At 43.2% G+C, this 21,597-nt stretch overlaps 1 long non-coding RNA gene across 1 annotated transcript in view; it reads right to left on the bottom strand.

Moving 5' to 3' along the window:
• Nucleotides 1–19,801, bottom strand: part of LOC145516437 (uncharacterized) — a 141,465-nt gene extending 121,664 nt beyond the window's left edge. Inside the window, exons 1-2 of the long non-coding RNA XR_014061392.1 lie at nt 19,761–19,801; nt 16,236–16,288 (exon numbers count right to left, since the gene is read on the bottom strand). This is a non-coding gene — a long non-coding RNA (uncharacterized LOC145516437). The remainder of the gene's footprint in view (nt 1–16,235; nt 16,289–19,760) is intronic.
• Nucleotides 19,802–21,597: the final 1,796 nt, after the last annotated feature.

The following is a 21,597-nucleotide window of genomic DNA, read 5'->3' on the forward strand; positions in this document are numbered from 1 at the left end:
ATGAGATATTTTCCTAAAACTGGAAGATCTGATCCTGCCCTAGAGTCTCTCTCTCTCCAACTTTTTTTTTTTTTTTTGCAAAATGTAAAAGTGGGACTTTGATCTCACAAGGTTGCTTGCATTGTCATCACGTCATCAGACACTAGATCTCCAGATGAGAGATCTACATGCCAAGTCCCATCTAAGCCAGCACCCTTCAGGTTTCCACCTCACATCTGTACTGGTAGTAGGAGAAGCCAGGGACTCTGATCAGCCTACTGCCTGTCTTGAATCACAGCACCCCAGTCTGCAAGTCAAAAAGTGGCTTGCCACACCCCAGCCTGTGGCTCCCGGTCACAGCCACCCCTATGACTTACGCACCAAGCTTGCAGGACCAAGGGGCTTCATACATGAAGCTCTCCAGCAAAACATTTCAGTCAGTGTAAAAAGAAGGGTCTCCCATCTGTTGGCCTTCTAGACCACATGATTTATTCATTAGTCAGACCCACTCCAGATCTCGGAAATCTATCCTTTTGAGTTTTATTGTTGTCTGAAACTCAGATCATCATTCTTCATACAGAAATTTAAAGAACTTATCTCAAGAATGCCACTGTCATTCTGGGAGATGAGGACTCATAGCAAACAGTATGGCCCAAGCCTAGTTGCATAAATGAGAGATGCTGCTCTTGCCTGACAGATCGCCTCTGTTAAGAAAATTTCAAGAATTCTCTCTGTCACATTGGCCAAAGGGGAAGAATAACTTTGAGCCCATACAGCCTCTCTTTTGTGGAGAGGAAAGTCCTGTTCAGAGACTCAAAGCTTTCCCTGGAAGGAACCTGAGGCAGACACTCTCCACTGACCGCCTCCTGGATGGGCCGAGGGGAGCAACAGGACGAGCTCTGAGGAAAGACTCTGCCTGGCCCTGTGAGGTCACCTCAGCTCTCCCACTCATGTAGCAAGTATAGTTCACAGTTCCTCCACGCCCAATATCTTTCCCCGCCCCCCGGGATGGCTGACACCATCACACTTCACAAAGGAGTGAGATAAGGGCATGTCACCATGGCAGGCATAGCTAGGACAGGCAGGGGTCCCTCTGGAACACAGCTCTTCTGATGCCACATCCCCTGCATCTTATTTCCCTCCTGAGTACAAGTGAACATCTGGTTTACAGAGAAACTTTAGAAAATACAGGAGAATGTGAGGGAGGTGGGCATGATTTCTATCTCACTGCATTTTTCTACTTATATTTACCTATAATCCCTGCAGAAAACTTGCAGAGTACAAAAATGTATGACAGTAAAATCCAAAATTACACAGAGATAAACTGAGGTCTGTTTCTTTCTAATCTATTTTCCTAAGTGTATTGAAAAAACGTTATTGACTATGCATGTGTGTTAAGTTGCTTCAGTCATGTCCACCTCTGCGACTATGGACTGTAGCCCAACAGGCTACTCTATCCATGGGATTCTCCGGGCAAGAATATTGAAGTGGGTTGCCATGCCCTCGTCCAGGGATGGCATGCCCTCTTCCCAACCCAGGAATAAAATCCATGACTCCTGTGTCTCCTCCGCTGGCAGGCAGTTTCTTCACCACTAGCATCACCTGGGAAGCCCAGCTATGTACTATGCCCTTGTTGATATATTTTATGCTTCTAGTAAAGATCCTGCTGGCTGCTCACACCATCAAGTCTTCCCAAGGCCTTTCCAGCCTCTGGCTATGAAAAGGTACTATTGATAGTACTAACCCAAAGAGGGTTTGTGGGTAACATAAGACTCCTTTCCCCTTTCTTCGACCTGTATTCGTTTTGAAACCCCCAAATATAACTTACGCTTGTTCTCCAAATAATCCCAGCACACCTTTCTCTCTCAGGCCTTTTCACTGGTTCCAACCATCTGAAAAAAATCACCTGAGGATTATGCTCTAACTGCCACTTCTTCCATGAGAATTCAAAGCCCTACCAGATTCCCTTCTGTATGCTGTGTCCCTACCCAGGGCAGTTCTCTAGGCAGAGGTGGGCAGATGCTGCTTGCCCTACTCTCTGAGATGTATTTGGATGTACTGGCTCTCCCAGGGCAGCACTTCCCAAGCTTCGGCATGCACACAAATGTGCACATCCAGCATCTTGTTACGATGCGGAGTTCAATTCATGAGGTCCTGGAGAGAGGTGGGAGGTCTAAATGCTCCCAGGTGATTCTGATGCTGCTGGTCCTAGTTCAGTTCAGTTCAGTCACTCAGTCATGTCTGACTCTTTACAACCCCTTGAACTGCAGCACACCAGGCCTTCCTGTCCATCACCGACTCCCGGAGTCTACCCAAACTCATGTCCACTGAGTTGATGATGCCATCCAACCATCTCATCCTCTGTCGTCCCCTTCTCCTCCTGCCTTCAATCTTCCCCAGCATCAGGGTCTTTTCCAATGAGTCAGCTCTTTGCATCAGGTGGCCAAAGTATTGGAGTTTCAGCTTCAGCATCAGTCCTTCCAATGAACACTCAGGACTGATCTCCTTTAGGATGGACTGGTTAGATCTCCTTGAAGTCCAAGGGACTCTCAAGAGTTTTCTCCAACACCACAGTTCAAAAGCATCAATTCTTCGGTGCTCAGCTTTCTTTACAGTCCAACTCTCACATCCATACATGACCACTGGAAAAACCATAGCCTTGAGTAGACGGACTTTTGTTGGCAAAGTAATGTCTCTGCTTTTAAATATGTTGTCTAGGTTGATCATAACTTTCCTTCCAAGGAGTAAGCGTCTTTTAATTTCATGGCTGCAGTCACCATCTGCAGTGATTTTGGAGCCCAGAAAAATAAAGTCAGCCACTGTTTCCACTGTTTCCCCATCTATTTCCCATGAAGTGATGGGACCAGATGCCATGATCTTAGTTTTCTAAACGTTGAGCTTTAAGCCAACTTTTTCACTCTCCTCTTTCACTTTCATCAAGAGGCTCTTTAGTTCTTCTTCACTTTCTGCCATAAGGGTGATGTCATCTACATATATGAGGTTGTTGATATTTCTCCCGGCATTCTTGATTCCAGCTTGTGCTTCATCCAACCCAGCATTTCTCATGATGTACTCTGCATAGAAGTTAAACAAGCAGGGTGACAATATACAGCTTTGATGTACTCCTTTTCCTAGTCCAGTCTGTTGTTCAATGTCCAGTTCTAACTGTTGCTTCCTGACCTGCATACAGGTTTCTCAAGAGGCAGGTCAGGTGGTCTGGTATTCCCATCTCTTTCAGAATTTTCCACAGCTTGTTATGATCCACACAGTCAAAGGCTTTGGCATAGTCAATAAAGCAGAAATAGATGTTTTTCTGGAACTCTCTTGCTTTTTTGATGATCCAGCAGATGTTGGCAGTTTGATATCTGGTTCCTCTGCCTTTTCTAAAACCAGCTTGGACATCTGGAAGTTCACGGTTCATGTATTGTTGAAGCCTGGCTTAGAGAATTTTAAGCATTACTTTACTAGCGTGTGAGATGAGTGCAATTGTGCTGCAGTTTGAGCATTCTTTGTCATTGCCTTTCTTTGGGATTGGAACGAAAACTGACCTTTTCCAGTCCCGTGGCCACTGCTGAGTTTTCCAAATTTGCTGGCATATTGAGTGCAGCACTTTCACAGCATCATCTTTTAGGATTTGAATTAGCTCAACTGGAATTCCATCACCTCCATTAGCTTTGTTCATAGTGATCCTTCCTAAGGCCCTCTTGACTTCACATTCCAGGATGTCTGGCTGTAGGTGAGTGATCACATCATCATGATCATGGGTGGTGAAGATCCTTTTTGTACAGTTCTGTATATTCTTGCCACCTCTTCTTAATATCTTCTGCTTCTGTTAGGTCCATACCATTTCTGTCCTTTATTGAGCCCATCTTTGCATGAAATATTCCCTTGGTACTGGTCCTAGCACCCAGCTTTTAGTATTGATGTGAAAAGCGGACACATTGGAAAAGACCCTGATACTGGGAAAGATTGAGGGCAGGAGGAGAAGAGGGTGGCAGAGGATGAGATGATTAGATAGCATCAAACTCAATGGACATGAGTTAGAGCAAACTCCGGGAGATGGTGAATAACAGGGAAGCCTGGCGTGCTGCAGTCCATGGGGTCGTGAAGAGTCAAACACAACTTAGTGACTGAACAACAACAGAGTTCCTCTGTGAAAATAATATCTCTGCTTAAGCATCAGAACTCCACCCATGGACCAGGGGGTACCAGCCTGTCTCCCTTATTCAGCTTGCCTCCTTTGCTTTTCTCTTTCCCCCATTCAAATAAACTGAAACAGATAGATTCCTGCAGACTACCCACTCCTTCAACTCACCTATAAGCCCAGATATTTCTATACAACTCCTCTGCTCCCCCTTCCACATGCTCTGTTCATTCTCCCATTAGTCTATCGTCAGCTCTTCCTAACCCTCACATTCCCAGAAACATCACAGGCAGAACAGTTTACTTATCTCCTTATCCAGCTCCCATTCCTCACTAGAGAGCCTTGTTCATCTTCTTGACCATAACTATCTCCATAAATCGTGACTCTAACCCAAGATAGCTTTGTCTCTTAAACGAATTATTTGCCAGTTCTTGGATTATTTTCTCAGCTAGAGAAACACTGTTACAATCAATATTTTTGCACATAAAGCTTTGTCTGCATCTCTGAGTATTTCCTCATTAGGATAGCTGTCTAGGGTTGCAACTACTACATCCAAAGGCATGAAAACTTTAGGACTTTATGTACATATCAGCTCCCCTTCTTCTTCCTCGGGCCTCACTGCCTATCACAAGATCCTTGTGGCTTCATTTGAGAGGCTCTGAAAAATAGAATGACACTCCCTGCTCCCAGGTAGTTCCAAAACAAGCTCTTTCACGATAACTGAAATCCACTGCACCCTGCTTTGCTTATGTGCACTGAAGATTTGGGGAAACTAGTGGCTCAGTAGTAAAGAATCCATCTGCAATGCAGGAGATGCGTGTTTGATCCCTGGGTTGGGAAGATCCCCTGGAAGAAGGCATGGCAACCCACTTCAGTATTCTTGCCTGAGAAATCCCATGGACCAAGGAGCTTGGTGGGCTATCATCCATGGAGTCAGACATGACTGAAGCGACTGAGCACATGCACACGGATTTGGGGAACTAGCAAATACATTATTTATTTAGCAAGAAAATGGACCACAACGTTGGGAGGCATGAATGCTTTGACTCAGAGCTTCCTTCCAACAGAGGGAGGCTTCTCTGAGCCCAGAGTGCCCTTAAGTTTGGGTTTTATTGTTGTTGAGGAGTGTGTTTATAAAGATGAAAAAGTGAAAGTGTTAGTCATTCAGTCATGTCCGAATCTTTGCAACCCCATGGACTGTAGCTCGCCAGGCTCCTCTGTCCATGGAATTCTCCAGGCAAGCATACTAGAGTGAGTTGTCATGCCTTTCTCCAGGGGAACTTCCCTACCCAGGGATCAAACCCGGGTCTCATGCATTTCAGGCAGGTTCTTTAGCATCTGAGCCACCAGGGAGAAAAGATGAGAAATGGTGTGGAAGGTGGGACATCTGAAACCTGTATCCTGTTCCCTAGCCTCCAATTCTCCCCACCTCACCTTGCATGAAGCAAGTGGCTGCTGCAGGTGTCATGCCGTGATGGGAGAGGGAAGGGGAGATTGGACACTGATGGAGGGGTCAGAAAGCCATTGCCCCTTGGCCCTCTTATCCACCCATTCAATCCTGCCTTTTCCAGTCAGGAGACAGTGGGAGATTCTCCTGCTGTCTTTATCTATGAGCTCTAACTCTGCTCCCCACTCTCCACCCCACCTCACCTCATCCAAGTTCTAAAGATTCCTACATTTCTCTGATAATGAGTGATATTGAGCATCCTTTCATGTGTTTGTTAGCCATCTGTATGTCTTCTTTGGAGAAATGTCTGTTTAATTCTTTGGCCCATTTTTTGATTGGGTCATTTATTTTTCTGGAATTGAGCTGCAGGAGTTGCTTGTATATTTTTGAGATTAATTGTTTGTCTGTTGCTTCGTTTGCTATTATTTTCTCCCATTCTGAAGACTGTCTTTTCACTTTGCTTATAGTTTCCTTCGTTGTGCAAAATCTTTTAAGTTTAATTAGGTCCCATTTGTTTATTTTTGCTTTTATTTCCATTACTCTGGGAGGTGGGTCATAGACGATCCTGTTGTGATTTATGTCGGAGAGTGTTTTGCCTATGTTTTCCTCTAGGAGTTTTATAGTTTCTGGTCTTACATTTAGATCTTTAATCCATTTTGAGTTTATTTTTGTGTGTGGTGTTAGAAAGTGTTCTAGTTTAATTCTTTTACGAGTGGTTGACCAGTTTTCCCAGCACCACTTGTTAAAGAGATTGTCTTTTCTCCATTGTATATTCTTGCCTCCTTTGTCAAAGATAAGGTGCCCACAGGTGCATGGATTTATCTCTGGGTTTTCTATTTTGTTCCATTTATCTATATTCCTGTCTTTGTGCCAGTACCATACTGTCTTGATGACTGTAGCTTTGTAGTATAGCCTGAAGTCAGGCAGATTGATTCCTCCAGTTCCATTCTTCTTTCTTAAAATTTCTCTGACTATTTGAGGTTTTTTTGTATTTCCATACAAATTGTGAAATTATTTGTTCTAGTTCTGTGAAAAATACTGTTGGTAGCTTGATAGGGATTGCATTGAATCTGTAGATTGCTTTGGGTAGTATACTTATTTTCCCTATATTGATTCTTCCAGTCTATAAACATGGTATATTTCTTCATCTATTTGTGTGCTCTTTGATTTCTTTCATCAGTGTTTTATAGTTTTCTATATATAGGTCTTTTGTTTCTTTAGGTAGATATATTCCTAAGTATTTTATTCTTTTCATTGCAATGGTGAATTGAATTGTTTCCTTAATTTCTCTGTCTGTTTTCTCATTGTTAGTGTATAGGAATGCAAGGGATTTCTGTATCCAAAAATCTACAAACAATAAATGCTGGAGGGGGTGTGGAGAAAAGGGAACCCTCTTACACTGTTGGTGGGAATACAAACTAGTACAGCCACTATGGAGAACAGTGTGGTGATTCCTTAAAAAAATGAAAATAGAACTGCCATATGACCCAGCAATCCCACTGCTGGGCATACACACACACTGAGGAAACCAGAATTGAAAGAGACATGTGTACCCCAATGTTCATCGCAGTACTGTTTACAATAGCCAGGACATGGAAGCAACCTAGATGTCCATCAGCAGACGGATGGATAAGAAAGCTGTGGTACATATACACAATAGAATATTACTCGGCCATTAAAAAGAATACATTTGAATCAGTTCTAATGAGGTGGATGAAACTGGAGCCCATTATACAGAGTGAAGTAAGCCAGAAAGAAAAACAGCAATACAGTACACTAATGCATATATATGGAATTTAGAAAGATGGTAACGATAACCTTATATGCGAGACAGCAAAAGAGACACAGATGTATAGAACAGTCTTTTGGACTCTGTGGGAGAAGGCAAGGGTGGGATGATCTGAGAGAATAGCATTGAAACATGTTTATTATCATATGTGAAACAGGTCACCAGCCCGGGTTCGATTCATGAGACAGGGTGCTCAGGGCTGGTGCACTGGGATGACCCAGAGGGATGGGATGGGGAAGGAGGTGGGAGGGGTGTTAAGGATGGGGACATGTACACCCATGGCTGATTCATGTCAATGTATGGCAAAAACCACTACAATATTGTATAGTAATTAGATTCCAATTAGAATAAATAAATTAAAAAAAAAAAAAGATTCCTACACGTGAGGGGCTGGGCCCAGGAGGTGACACAGGCTCTGTGGAAATATCCCACCCCAAACCATGTCTTCCCATTCAGCTGCACACAAAGCCCACGTCTCCTCAAGAGGCAACCCTGTCTGGTCACGAGGAACCCTTGGGGTTCATCAAAAGCAAATTGTGCAAAGGGGAGCACACAAAAGGATAATTAATAAACTTAAGGGAATCAAAGTGGCATGGGGTGCTGGGCATCTGCTCATTAAAAGAGAGAAACAATGAGCCCTCTGACCGGGAGCCTGCCCCTCGGGGCCGACCACGGAGGATCCCACTGTCTATCATCTGGGGACCTCATTTCCAATTCAAATGAATGCCACCTGTTCTACCATGGGCTGCAGTAGATGATATTTTCTGGTTTAAAAAGCAGAAAGAAAAAGACTCACATTATGCTTTTTCTGTAGCCAGGGTAGCATCTGTTCCCATCCCCAACAGGACAGCCAGCTGAAGGACAGACACCAGGATTCTTTTTCCAATAATGATACTTGAAATTCCCAGGAAAGTTCCTGTTTGAGCCATATCTTTCCTTTATATCCTCAGCTTCTTGGCTGAAAGGACTGGCATTTGCAGGCTCAGGACCTACCCAGTTCCAGGCTGTGAGTTGGTGTCATCACCTGCTGGATCAATAGTTCACATGCATGCTGTCTGGGGCCCTAGAATTTTTCAGAAGTGATTTCAGTTCCCACATGTGCAAAGATGACCACTAGTAAAATTTGTTCTGAAACAGTACTTATTTTTATACTTAATCTTTTTGGCCTCATTTTTTAAAGAAAAACTCATAAAGTATTGGTAACTTAGTTGGTGTCCCACTGGTTCAAAAACCAGTCTTTAATGCGATAGCTTGAACTCAACAAAGATGAGCTAAGGAGAGACTGTGTACAAAACACCTCCTAGCCTGTAGAGTGGATGAGACAGAGTAGTATTGGAGAAATAGAAGATTCTGGAACCACATGACCTTCAAGAATCACTGGGGGTAAAAATACCCATCTCGCCTCTCTTCTAACCTAGCACCTTAAAAAGATGATAGCTATGCCAAAGCTGATAACCAAGGAGAGTGGGAAACACCCTTTCACTTCTGACCTCCTGGGTCACATGGCTCTGGTGTCTGCTTGATGGAAGGCCTTGTGGCTTCCTTTCTGAAGCACTCCAAGGAGACACACGGTAAGATTGTCTGTTGATTCAGTTGGTAAGATTGTCTGTTAATTCAGTTGGCAGGATGAGTCTTCTCAACCTTATCTCAAGAAAGTGGTAATAGTATGGTAGTCAAGGATATGTCCCTTGGGACAATGGGAATACAGTCTATGCCATTTTTTAAGACTTTTTAAAGACACACTAGAACAACCCTTGGGTATCCAGAAGCCCTGATGGAGTCAGACAAGATGGGGAAGGAAATTAATGCCAACAGTAACAACCCCAACAGGAACAAAAAGGCAATGATTATAAACGCCATTAAACAATACCTGCTATGTGCCAGGCAGGGAGACGTGATTCCCATGTTATGGATGAGAAGACTGAGGTTTTAACTCAAAAAGGCTAAGTAATTCATTCAAGGTCACAAAACCAGTTAATGTGGTAATTAAAAGCATGAGTTTGAGTGGAAGTTTGGGATTAGCAGAAGCAAACTATTAGAATGGAGAAACAACAAGATCATACTGTATAGCACTGGGAACTAATATTCAGTTTTCTGTGACCAACCATAGGGCTTCCCAAGTAACTCAGTGATAAAGAACTTGCCTGCCATTGCAGGAAGTGCAGGTTCAATTCCTGGATCAGGAAGATCTCCTGGAGGAAGAAATGGCAACCTACTCCAGTATTCTTGCCTGGAAAAATCCCATGGACAGAAGAGCCTGGCAGGCTACAGTCCAAAGGGTCACAAAGAGTTGAACACAACTGAGCAAACACATGCATGCATGCACAACCAACCATAATGGTAAAGAATACACACACACACACACACACACACACATATGTATGTATAAAACTAAGTCACTTTGCTGTACAGAGGAAATTAATGCAACATTATAAATCAACTAACTGTATTGCAATTAAAATGCTTTTTTAAAAAGCATGAGCTTGGGTTAAGAGACTGACTTGGGTTGAAAACCCAGTCCATCACCTAATAGTTAAGTGATTTAGAGCAAAACACTGAACTCTCTCTCCTGGCGCATCTCTATTTGACATCTTATTATAAAGGATCTGAACTTTTAAGACTTGCCCCTCCCTCTTCTCTTTCTGCCCCTCAACTAGGCAGGCTGATTAAAAAGCCAAGATACTCTCTCTGGTGCTGGCCAGAAGTTTAAACCCTCACTCTGATCCCAGCCCCTAACCTCCATAAAAATACCAAGCCAGTCTCTTTGCTCTGCTCTCTCAAGCTGCTTTTGGACCTGCTTGGGGGCCACCATGCTCTCGCTGAAATCTTCATCATGTGAGCTCAGCCTCTTCAGACACTTTTGGTATATGTAGGGCATCACCAGTCTCAACACCCAAATCAAATTCTGGGTGGAATCCAAGGTGTTTCTTCAGAGTGTTCAACCGTTTAGCAAGAGGCATAAACAGGAGATCCAAGAGGAGAAGAGAAAGAGGTTGAGGTGATCTTCCCACTTCCTCCCTGATCTGATGACACATTTCTGGCCATTGTAGAATCCCCCTACCCCAACCCCACATCACTCCATGACGTTGGTTCCCACCAGGTAAGCAGTCCTCCACAGGCTAGCATCTGCTTCCTTCTCTTGTTCCTTCAGCACTAAGGCTGGTAGCAAATCTTTAAGACTACAGTCTTCAGTGCCTCAGCATCCTTTGTTGGGTCCCTTATCCCTGCCCCACCTCTGTTAGGAAAGGCTGCTCATTGGAACCATCTGCATTCAATTCTATTTGTTGCCAGGACCCTAACTGATTTATTCTCTAAGCCTCAAACTTCTCACTCATAAAATAAAGATGACTAGTAAAACCTCATGATAAAACTTCAGAGGATTTTTGTAGTGATTAAATAAGATAATCCAGGCAAGCAACTAAGATACTGCCTATATGTGCAAAGTCAAGTAGACTCTTTTTGTTATTATTACTTACAACAGCAATAATAATAACAAACAGTGACAGTAGAATTAAAAATCCAGGTCTTTCTACTTATAAAGTTCATGGTTTTCCCACCAAGCTACAATTTTCCTTTCTTTAGAGAAAAAAAGGTCAGACATCTCTCTCCTAGCCCATCTTGGAAATATCATATTTAGACTGTCACATGAATTAAATCATTCCTTATTCCTTACTTAAACAAAGCTTCTCCAGCTCAACAGATTTGTCAGCTAAATGGGAGCTTGCCAAAAGAACAAAGTGTACTGTTTTCCTTTTAGTGTCTCAATGCCAGACATGATTCCATGTCTTTCACCCAGCAGGGACTTTCTGGAATATCAACTTCTAAGGCAGCCAATGAGAATTCAGAATAAATCATAGTAATTAGTATTCAAATGATAGGTGTTTGTCACAAGTCCATTATCAGAAATCAAATATCCATTAGGCAAGAGACATGACCTTTAGAGCTTCTAAACATTTGTGACCACTGCTTGAGAAGCTCTCCATCTGCCAATGCTCAGAGAGGCGATCTTGTATGGAGGATTATACAGTCAGTCCTCAAAAATAGCCAGGAAATGGGATTCTCAGTTAGAAAGACTCCCAGGTCATGAAGACACAAATAATTTATTCTGTATGTGTGTATAAGATAAGGAAGAACTAAGGAAGTAGGTAGAGAAACTGTGGAAAATTAAGGGACTTGGGTGATTATAGAAACAACTTGAGTTGAAGAGGTCATCCGGCTCTAAGGGACCTCCACCCACTTTCCCAGACGGTTTTCCTACAATTGTCTCCTGCCCTCTCTAGGGTTCAGCACTCAGTGAATTAAAAAGGCAATGCTTTTTGTGACCAATCTACTTGGGGGGAAGTGTTCCATCATTGAAATAATTTTATAGGATTGCCTCTCCAGGGCACAATCTCACAAAGGATGAGTCATGTGTAAGAACCCAGCACTGGGTGTAGTGGCAGCAAGGTATAATAAAGAACCTGGGCTTTAAACCAGGAAACTTGGTTCAAACCCTGACTCTGCCCCAACTAGCTGTGAGCTCTTGAGTAAGTTGCTAACTTCTCCCTACACTTTTTCTTTACTAGCTTGAGAGTAATGGTACTCGGTATAAAGGCTATTTGGAGTCATAGAAAATTTAGGAAAACCACTCTAAATTTTTCCAAAAATTTGGGAAAACCATAAACCAAACAGACGTAGTTTATGTTTAATGAATAGTAGCTATTGTTATGGAGAAGGCAATGGCACCCCACTCCAATACTCTTGCCTGGAAAATCCCATGGACGGAGGAGCCTGGTAGGCTACAGTCCATGGGATCGCTAAGAGTCGGACACGACTGAGCGACTTCACTTTCACTTTTCCCTTTCATGCACTGGAGAAGGAAATGGCAATCCACTCCAGTATTCTTGCCTGGAGAATCCCAGGAACGGCAGAGCCTGGTGGGCTGCCGTCTATGGGGTCGCACAGAGTCGGACACGACTGAAGCGACTTAGCAGCAGCAGCAGCTATTGTTACTCTTGGCCTCTAAGTAAATAATTGGAGCAGGGCTAACACGTGATTAGACTCCATGGGAAATTGTTCATACATGTCTTGGAGATAAACAGAGCACCTACAGTATACGGGAGTCATGACATCAATAATATCGCTAACAACTTGCTATGATCTTGAGTGAGTCACAGTATTTTAGATGCTAACGGGGGCCCTTGAGCTATTTTCAAAATTTCAGAGTCCAGTGGATATCATCTAATTGTTGGAGCTGAGGATGCACAAGTGCTACCTTTGCTTCTAGAAGGAATTATCTCAAAGTCACACAATGACCCTTGGGTACTTTCATTTTGATCTGATGCTCTAATGGATATCACATATCTCTTTAGTTAATATAACTGAGAAAATCAATGGATTATTACTGAAAACATAGAAGGTTTTGGTGGGAACATCCAACAAAATACATGAAAAATTTTTTCTTTATTTGTTTATTCATTTATTTTTGCCTCACTGCATAGCCAGTGGGATCTTAGTTCCCCCACCAGGAATTCAACTCATATCCCCTGCATTAGAAGCACAGAGTCTTAACCACTGGATTGCCAGGGAAGTCCTGAAATAAGTTTAAAAAGAGATCTTTGTTAATGAAAAGTCCAGAAAGCTTTTTCTAAGGAAATTTTAACGCTACCATCTTACATTTCTATTGTTCTCCTTCCTGATTCTCCAGAATTTTCTCCCATAGGAGGAGAGTAAAAAGTACTTCAATTCATTTTCCTTTGCCTCTCCTCACCACACAAGTGTCTCTAGTCACATAACATAAGCCACTGACAACCTGTCTTTATATAATGACCTCTTTGGGTCCTTTTATCATCCACAGATGAACCAAGATATGAAGTATTGACTTACTGTTTCCAAAACAATTATTGGGCACATACTGTTCTTAATGGTGGGAACGTAACAATGAACATAACACAACAAAAAAAAAAATCCCTTGTCCTTACAGAGTTTACATTCAAGTGAGGAAAGAGACAACAAACCAAGTCATCCAACAGATAATATAATGTTAGTGGTAATGCCTTGAAGAAGAAAAAAAGGCTTGGTGAGATAAGGCAGTGAGGCCAAGGTGCAGTGAAGAGGAAAAATTGAGTAGATACTAGAGGGGGAGGAGCCGAGACAAGTTGATGGATGGGGAGGAGCGCCCCAGAGGAGAGGAGAGCCAGAGGGGGTAGTGTACTTGGCACACAGAGGGACCGCTGGCCACCGTGCCTGGAGGGGAGCCATCTAGACGTGGGTGGCAGAGGGAGCAGGGAGGTGGCTGCCAGCCAAACACTGTGGGGCCCTGTGAACAGCGGTCAAGACTGGATTTTAGTCCAAGTGTGTGAGGGGAAACCACTGGAGAGCTGTGAGTACGGAAGGGACGTTTTCCAAATGTCATCCCTCCAACAGCAAGCCTCGGGCAGGCACTCTAGTAAGATTCTGGACCACATACTCCTGGGGGATGGCCACAGTCATAAAAGCAGCAGGGTCTGCTGTCCTCACTTCCCTGGATGGGAACGAAGGTTTCCCCTAACTTAACAGAGGGAGTCTCTGCCCTGCTTGAAACCCTCATGCTACTCTTCACCCTGGCAATAACTCCAAGGAATTAAATGCAAAGACTTATTTTTTTTTTTTTAGTTATCCTTAAGTTCTTACATATATATATGGCTTCCTAGGTGGTGCTAGTGGTAAAGAATCTGCCTGCCAATGTGGGAGACACAAGAGATGCAGGTTCAATCCCTGGGTCAGGAAGATCCCCTGAAATAGGACGTGGCAACCCACTCCAGTATTCTTGCCTGGAAAATTCCATGAACAGAGTAGCCTGGTGGGCTACAGTCCATGGGGCTGCAAAGAGTCAGACATGACTGAGTGACTGAGCAATACATACATATATATATATATTTATATTTATATATATATATGTGTGTGTGTGTGTGTGTGTGTGTGTATACATATTTTTGATTGAAGTTTGTTGCTATTTAGTCGCTAAGCTGTGTCCAATTATGCAACCTCATGGACTGCAACACAGCAGGTTTCCATGTCCTCCACTATCTCCTGAAATTTGTTCAAGTTCATGTCCATTGAGTCGGTGATGCTCTCTAACCATCTCATCTTCTGCCACCCTTTTCTCCTTTTGCCTTTAGTCTTTCCCAGCATCAGGGTCTTTTCCAATAAATCGACTCTTCACATCAGATACCCCAAAATATTGGAGCCTCAGCTTTAGCATTAGTCCCTCCAATGAATATTCAGGGTTGATTTCTTTTAGGATTGACTGGTTTGATCTCCTTTCTATCCAAGGAAATCTGAAGTCTTCTCCAGCTCTGCAATTCGAAAGCATCAATTCTTTGGCGCTCAGTCTTCTTTATGGTCCAACACTCACACCTGTACATGAGTACTGGAAAAACCATATCTTTGATGATACAGACCTTTGTCAGCAAATTGATGTCTTTGTTTTTTAATACACAGATTGAAGTACAGTTGATTTATAATATCATGTTAATTTCAAGTGTACAGCACAGTGATTCAGTTAGACACATATTCTTCAGATTCTCTTCCATTATAGATTATTATAAAATATAGTTCCCTGTACTACCAGTAGGGCCTTGTTGGTTAACTTTATTTTTTTTTTTTTGAGTATAGTTGATTTACAATGTTTCAGGTGTACAGCAAAATGATTCAGTTATACATATATATATTATGCTATATATATATTACATTCCCGATATATTACATTCTATATATATTATATTATATATATATATTCCTTTTCAAATTCTTTTCCATTATGGGTTATTACAAGATATTGAATATAGTTCCCTGTGCTATACAGTAAGACCCTATTGTTCATCTATTTTGTATATAGTAGTATGTATCTGGTAATCCTGAATTCCCACTTTATCCCTCCCCTCTTTTCCCCTTTATTTTCTTTGTGAGTCTATTTCTATTTTGTAAATAAGTTCATTTGTACCATATTTTAGATTCCACATATAAATGATATCATATGATATTTGTAAAGACTCAGTTTTAATGTGAAGATTAAGTTGACAGCAAAGAGTTTTGTAGGCAAAGGCAGAACTCTTCACCAAATCTCATCAATTTTAAACTCTAACTAGAATAATATCTCTAACTCACAGCTTAAGTATTTCTCAATCAAGGCATGTCTAGGTGTGCCAGCATTTGCGTGTTGGCTGGAAAAACTCCTTTGCTCAGAAGCAGTGATGGCGCATCTACTTAACAATGAGATCTCATTTTCCCTGCCTGTCTGCTTGGGACAAGGGCATAGACATTCTGTCTCAATCCACAATATCTGTCCTCAAATACTTATTGGGGACCCCAACTTTGAATTAGCAACCCTACAGCTCCTATTAAAAGCTCAGATGAAATAACATATTCGAGAGGTTTTCAGATTTATCCATCAAAGCATTCCCGGTGTCAGCACTGAGAATGGATGTATTTATCTCAGGATCTGGGGGTACAGACTGAAGTGACCTGCTAGGAAAAGAAACTTCTTCAAAGAGATTTCATCATAAAAACCTTGCTGTGACTTTTTGGTTATATACCATAACATGTCCATATTTGTTTTAATATGGAGGATTTTAAGATACCAGTTGAACTACTCAACAATCTGCCCCATCCTGCCCCCACATGAAATGAAATGAGCATCCTTGATTGTTCTCTGTTTATCACAAGGCTTTGGGTTCACCCTGCATCCCAGGAAGGAAGGAAGAAATGCCAGACATCCCTTCAAGTCAGTCCACCAAAGATTTCTAGAGCCGGACCATCCCACCAAGTTCCCTGTAGAATTCCTTCACATCATTGTGACTTCAGATCAGGTTCAGCATTTTTATTAAGAATCAACATGGAAAAAACTGACCACTCACCATCTTGGAGCTCTCAGATTGACTGGGGTTTCCTTATTTTTGGAAATTAAAAACTTTAGGAAAAGAAAGAATCAATGTAAGAAACAGCAATATTTATAGCTGGTGGTTATATAATAACCCATTCAACAAATTCCTCTCTGCACTCGAGAAATTTCTCTTTGTTATTTTGCATGCTTTTTAAAAATAAGAGCTCATGAATCTGTCTTCTTTCTTTTTTTGCTTTGACAGATAGGAAACTCAGAGATGTGTTTGGCGTTCAGTTATGAGTGCTGTACTGTGCTTAGTCATTCAGTTGTGTCTGACTCTTTGCGACCCCATGGACTGTAGCCCACTGGTTTCTGTCTATGGGGATTGTCCAGGCAAGAATACTAGAGTGGGTTGCCATGCCCTCCTCTAGGGGATCTTCCCAAATCAGGGATTGAACTCAGGTCTCCTGTTTTGCAGGTGATTCTTTACCATCTGAGCCACCAGGAAACCTTTAGTCTAAGTTTCCAGTATAATCAGTCCTCTGATAACACCACCCCATTCCACACTATACTGATCAACTTCAGGGTTTTATTTTTCATTTAAATGTCTTTAGAGTATATCGAACCTGTGTTTCTTAAGGTAAGCCATTTCAAGGATATTTGCCAAGGAGTCAAAACAAGCAACTCCATGAGAGATTTTTTCATTCATTCATTCAGCAAACCCAGACAGAGCCCAGCCCTGAGCTGGGCTGGAATGAAGGGTAACAGGAGTGTGCAATGGATTTCTTCTTCTTTTTCACTGGGGAGAGACTAAATGGTCTCAAAATAGCTCCTCTGTTTATATGGTTTTTCCCTTAAAAAAACAACAACAAAAAACAGAACTTTACTTTTAAACTATGGAGTCTTTATTCCGTAACCAGCATTGCAGTGTCTGATTTTGGAGCCTGTTTATCCAGACACCTGCACTCCCCACCCTGCCTCCCAGAGAATACATGCTGAATTTTGTTGAAATTCCTGCTGTGTCATTTGCCATCTTTAAGGAAATTCCTACTTTAAAATGCCCAAGATGTGTGGAACTGAAGGTGAGGGGAGGGTATCTGCTGCCTCTGAAGCTTGGGTTTTGGCTGTGAAGGCTTCCCTATGGAACTCATGGTCCAGGCTAGGACCCCAGCCCCAGTAATCTGTAGCCAAGTTCTACAGCACTAATTTGCATGTGGATACCCAAGAAGCCAAGTATCAGATGTCCTCAATGAGGCACACACCAGTGTGAACTACTGTCAGCCCATGGGGAAGACGGTGCCAAGCTTGACCATGCTCTCTTTGGGTTTTGATGTGGTCCATGTGGCTTTGCAACATCTGCGGAAACCTCCTTCTGTTTCCACCACCTCAATTGCCAGTTCATACTGGGTCTGAGAACGTAAGCTGGGTTCCTTGTCCACCAACAGGACACTCCCTAGGAGAAACCAGCCATTCCACTGCCCACAGAGCAAGCATCCCCAAGCAACTAACCAGCAGTGACCGCTCTCATGAGAGCCTGGGGGAGGTTTACAGGACAGCTGAGTTCTGCATCCTTCTCACACCCACACTGTGAACTATACTCATATCTGCATTTTCGCAGACAATACCCATCACTTCAAAAAGCCCTGAATCCTCTGCTACAGCATGTGGACAACTTAAAAGCAGTGTTATTAAATTACCTTCTAATTAATTGGCTCTCCTGTTGCCAAGTCAGATTGCTAGAAGCTGAGTCTCTTTATTGGATGATTTGCTTATTACTCAGGCCAAGTTGAACAAATCATAAACAGCTATAGACAATATTGAGAAGGCCAGGGACCAGCATAGAGCCACTCCCCATCCAGTTTCCACATTGGTTCCTCCTCATGTCAGGTGCTAAAGATGGAATTCATTTACCTGTGAAGATGAGTTGGGAAACCTTTGTAAAATCTGTCTCCCAAGAATTTATCATGCTTTTCACCTTGAGATCCTTCCATGAGTATTAGTTGATTGGGAATGTTTCTCATTGTGTACAAATATTTATTGACCCTGGACAGCCAATAATTTCTTCAGTTGAACCCGTCTGGGTCCATTCTCAGATTCTGCTTTGCCTTCTCATGTCAGGACGAGTCCAAGCTTTAGCCCAAGAAAAATGGATTGTCTCTGAATTGACATAGCTTGTGGACCAGGAACTCAACATTCTGGCTGGAAACTTTTCTTCAGACACTTCTATTCTTGTTGAAAGCCGACTCTCCACTGTTCCAAGACAGCCAACCTCCTGGCTCGTCCATGACATCACCCATCCTTAATTGCTCCCTCCTGTGTCAGAAGGAGAGCTCCTGCTCCTTTCTAAAGCCACCTTCCAGCTGAAGACCCATCCTGCCGCCCCCACTTCTCTTTAGGTGACTTCCCCTTTCCTGTCTTTGGAAGTTGTGTCTCCCCTATCTGCCTATCAACATTTTTCAATCTTTCTGGCCCATTCTAAAAATAAGTTTCCCTGGATTCTGCTTCCCCTTCCACCAGAGCTCTCTCCTTCCTGCTTCTTCCGGTGATGACGAGGCTCGCCACCTCCTCTTCCCACTTCCCATCTTCTGCCCAACACGCACCATCTGTCATCTGCCTCCTACCCTCCAGAAAACCAGCTCTCCCAAAAGGAGCCAGCAGCCTCCCTTTCCCCCAGCCCACCGATGTATTTTTATTTCTCATCTTGCTGCCGTGGTTGACCTTCTCAGCTATGCCCTGGCAATGCCGTTGGCTCCCAGCTCACCATTTCTGCTTGGTTCTTCTGTCTTCTGACCATCTTTTCACGGTCCCTCTGCCCTCTTCTTCCTTCTCATCTTCCCCCCACCTCTTTTGATTCTGCCCCTGCCCCTCTTCTCTTTTTCCTTCTACGTGCTGTTCCTAGAGACAGTGCAGTGCAGTGTGTGCCAAGTCACTTCAATTGTGTCCGGCTCTTTGCAACCTGATGGACTGTAGCCCTCCAGGCTCCTCTGTCCATGGACTTCTCCAGGCAAGGATCCTGGAGTGGGCTGGTGCACTGCTGGGCAGAGGCACAAATCTTTCAATCCAGACAGACTTAAGTTTTACATTCTGATTCTGGTACTTGGGAGCTATCAGTCCTTAGACTCAGACCTTAGAAAATTGCTTAACCTTTCCAGACTTCAGCTTTCTCTTCTATAAAACAAAAGCAAATGATAACAACCATAATAAAAATAATAATCATTCTTTCCAAGTTGTTTCAAGCATACCAGTGCAGATACCATAGAAACCTTCTCAATACATGGAAGCTCTTATGATTTTATGTTTATCTTTATCATCACAACCTCTAGGGAGAGCTCATCTTTTTATCTTCTCTCCTGACTTCAGCTCATGCACTTGATTCCAGCCACTCACTTCCCCATGCCCAGCCCTGACCTCTCCCCTGAGCTCCACCTTACACTGCAAACCACCTACTAGACCTTCTCTGGAATGTCCACAGGCACCTCAAATTCTATGTCCTGTTAAAAGCTATTTCTGTCCCACCCCTGCCCCCTCCCCCCCCCAAATTCATAGGTTGAAGCCTTACCTCAGAACGTGACTGTATTTGGAGAGAGGCATTTTAGAGGTGATTAAGTTAAATGAGGCAGTTCGGGTGAGCCCCCATCCAACTTGACCAGTGTCCTTATAAGGTGAGGAAATTGGGACTCACAGAGAAATACCAGGAATGCTTGCACAGGGCCAAGACCATGTGAGGAGCCAGGGAGCAGGCAGGCAGTCCATGAGGAAAGATCTCAGGAGAAACCCAACCTGCCCAACACCCCGATCTTGGATTTCTATCCTCCAGAACTATTAGCAAATACATCTCTGTTGTTTAAGCCACCCAGTCTGTGGTATTTTTTAGCCTGGCAAACTAATACAGGTCCCAGGCTCTAATCACTGTATCTTTCCTGAAACATACACCTCCTCCCGTTTTATCCCCTTCCCACTGACCCAATAATACCCTCTTCCCTCTGCCTCATCACCCACCCAGTCCATCTCCAAGGCTGCTGATTCTAATTTCTGAATAGCTCACAACCTATGCATCACCTCGCTTAGTTCAGGCCCATGTGATCTTTCATCTGGTCTAAAGCAATAGCCTCCCACTCAATTGGTCTCTCCCATCGTAGCATTTCTCTATTTTCATCCATCAAGCACACCAGTTAGATGAATCACTCTAACATGCAGGCTTGTTTGCCTCTGTCTTCAGCAAAATGTCCTTCATCAACTCCCCACTGTCTGGTGAAAGTTCCTCAGCCTGACACCTAAAACCATCAATAATTTGGATCCAGCTTAGCAATCTCTCTTGTGTCCTGCTTTCTCCTTCCTTAGACCTTTGCTCCATTCAAACAGGAAAACTTGCTGCTTCTGGAAAAGGGCCCCACCGCTCTGACCACTCCCTGAAATAAAATGCATCCCCATTCCTCAGACCGTTCTGTATTCTCCAGTCTCTAAATTTCAGTTCGCAGGCCACAGCGCTCAGCCTTTCTTGCCTCCCTCACTGCAGGAGGAGTCTTGGCTCTGGGCTCAGCCCTGACCCATCACTATGGTCTCTGTCATGCGTGTGTTCTCTTGTCTCTCCTGCTCAACACTGAACGCAGTGAGGGCCGCACGACTGGCTCTCACTCTCCTTTTATCCACCTGGTACCCAGCACAGCACCTGGCATGCACCTCTCCTGGAGTGTTGATCGATGAGCAAATGAGGAACACTGGAAGTGAAGTCTGAAGACAAGCAGGCCTTGATACCCCAAATTAACCATTCTCACAAAAGAGCTGCTTCTCCTGATTTCACTCTAGAAAATCTGGGTTGTTCTTTCAACTGGCCAAAGTCAATCACTAGTCTACAATATATTTAAGCTCTAGAGAGGAGGAAAATAGCAAAAAAAAAAAAAAAAAAAAAAATTAAGAAAATAGCAGCAGAGGGGGGAAGAATGCAGGGAAGAGATAGGGAGTTTGGGATCAACATGTACACTCTGCTGTATTTAAAATTATAACCTATGAGGACCTGCTGTGCAGCCCAGGGAACTCTGCTCAATGTTATGTGGCAGTCTGGATGGGAGGGGAGTCTGGGGGAGAATGGATATACATAATGTATGGCTGAGTCCCTTTGATGTCCACCTGAAACTATCACATCATTGTTAACTGGCTGTACCCCAGTATAAAATAAAAAGTGTTGTTTTTTTTTAAAAATAGTAGCAGGAAGCAGAAGTTCTGGTTGTGATGCCATTAACACCCAGCCATTATATCTTGACCTTAACACTTCTCTGGGAACAATATCCATCTTTACTAACAACTCCCAGCGAGCTATTCTCATACTCACCCAGACTGCTCAAAGTCCAAGAAGCACTCCACCCAGTGCCATCAGATCTGAGCTTTCTAGCCTCCAA

This window comes from Giraffa tippelskirchi, chromosome 8, assembly GCF_054371585.1.
Source record: "Giraffa tippelskirchi isolate mGirTip1 chromosome 8, T2T-mGirTip1v1.2.pri, whole genome shotgun sequence".
In the NCBI taxonomy this organism is placed as follows: domain Eukaryota; kingdom Metazoa; phylum Chordata; class Mammalia; order Artiodactyla; family Giraffidae; genus Giraffa; species Giraffa tippelskirchi.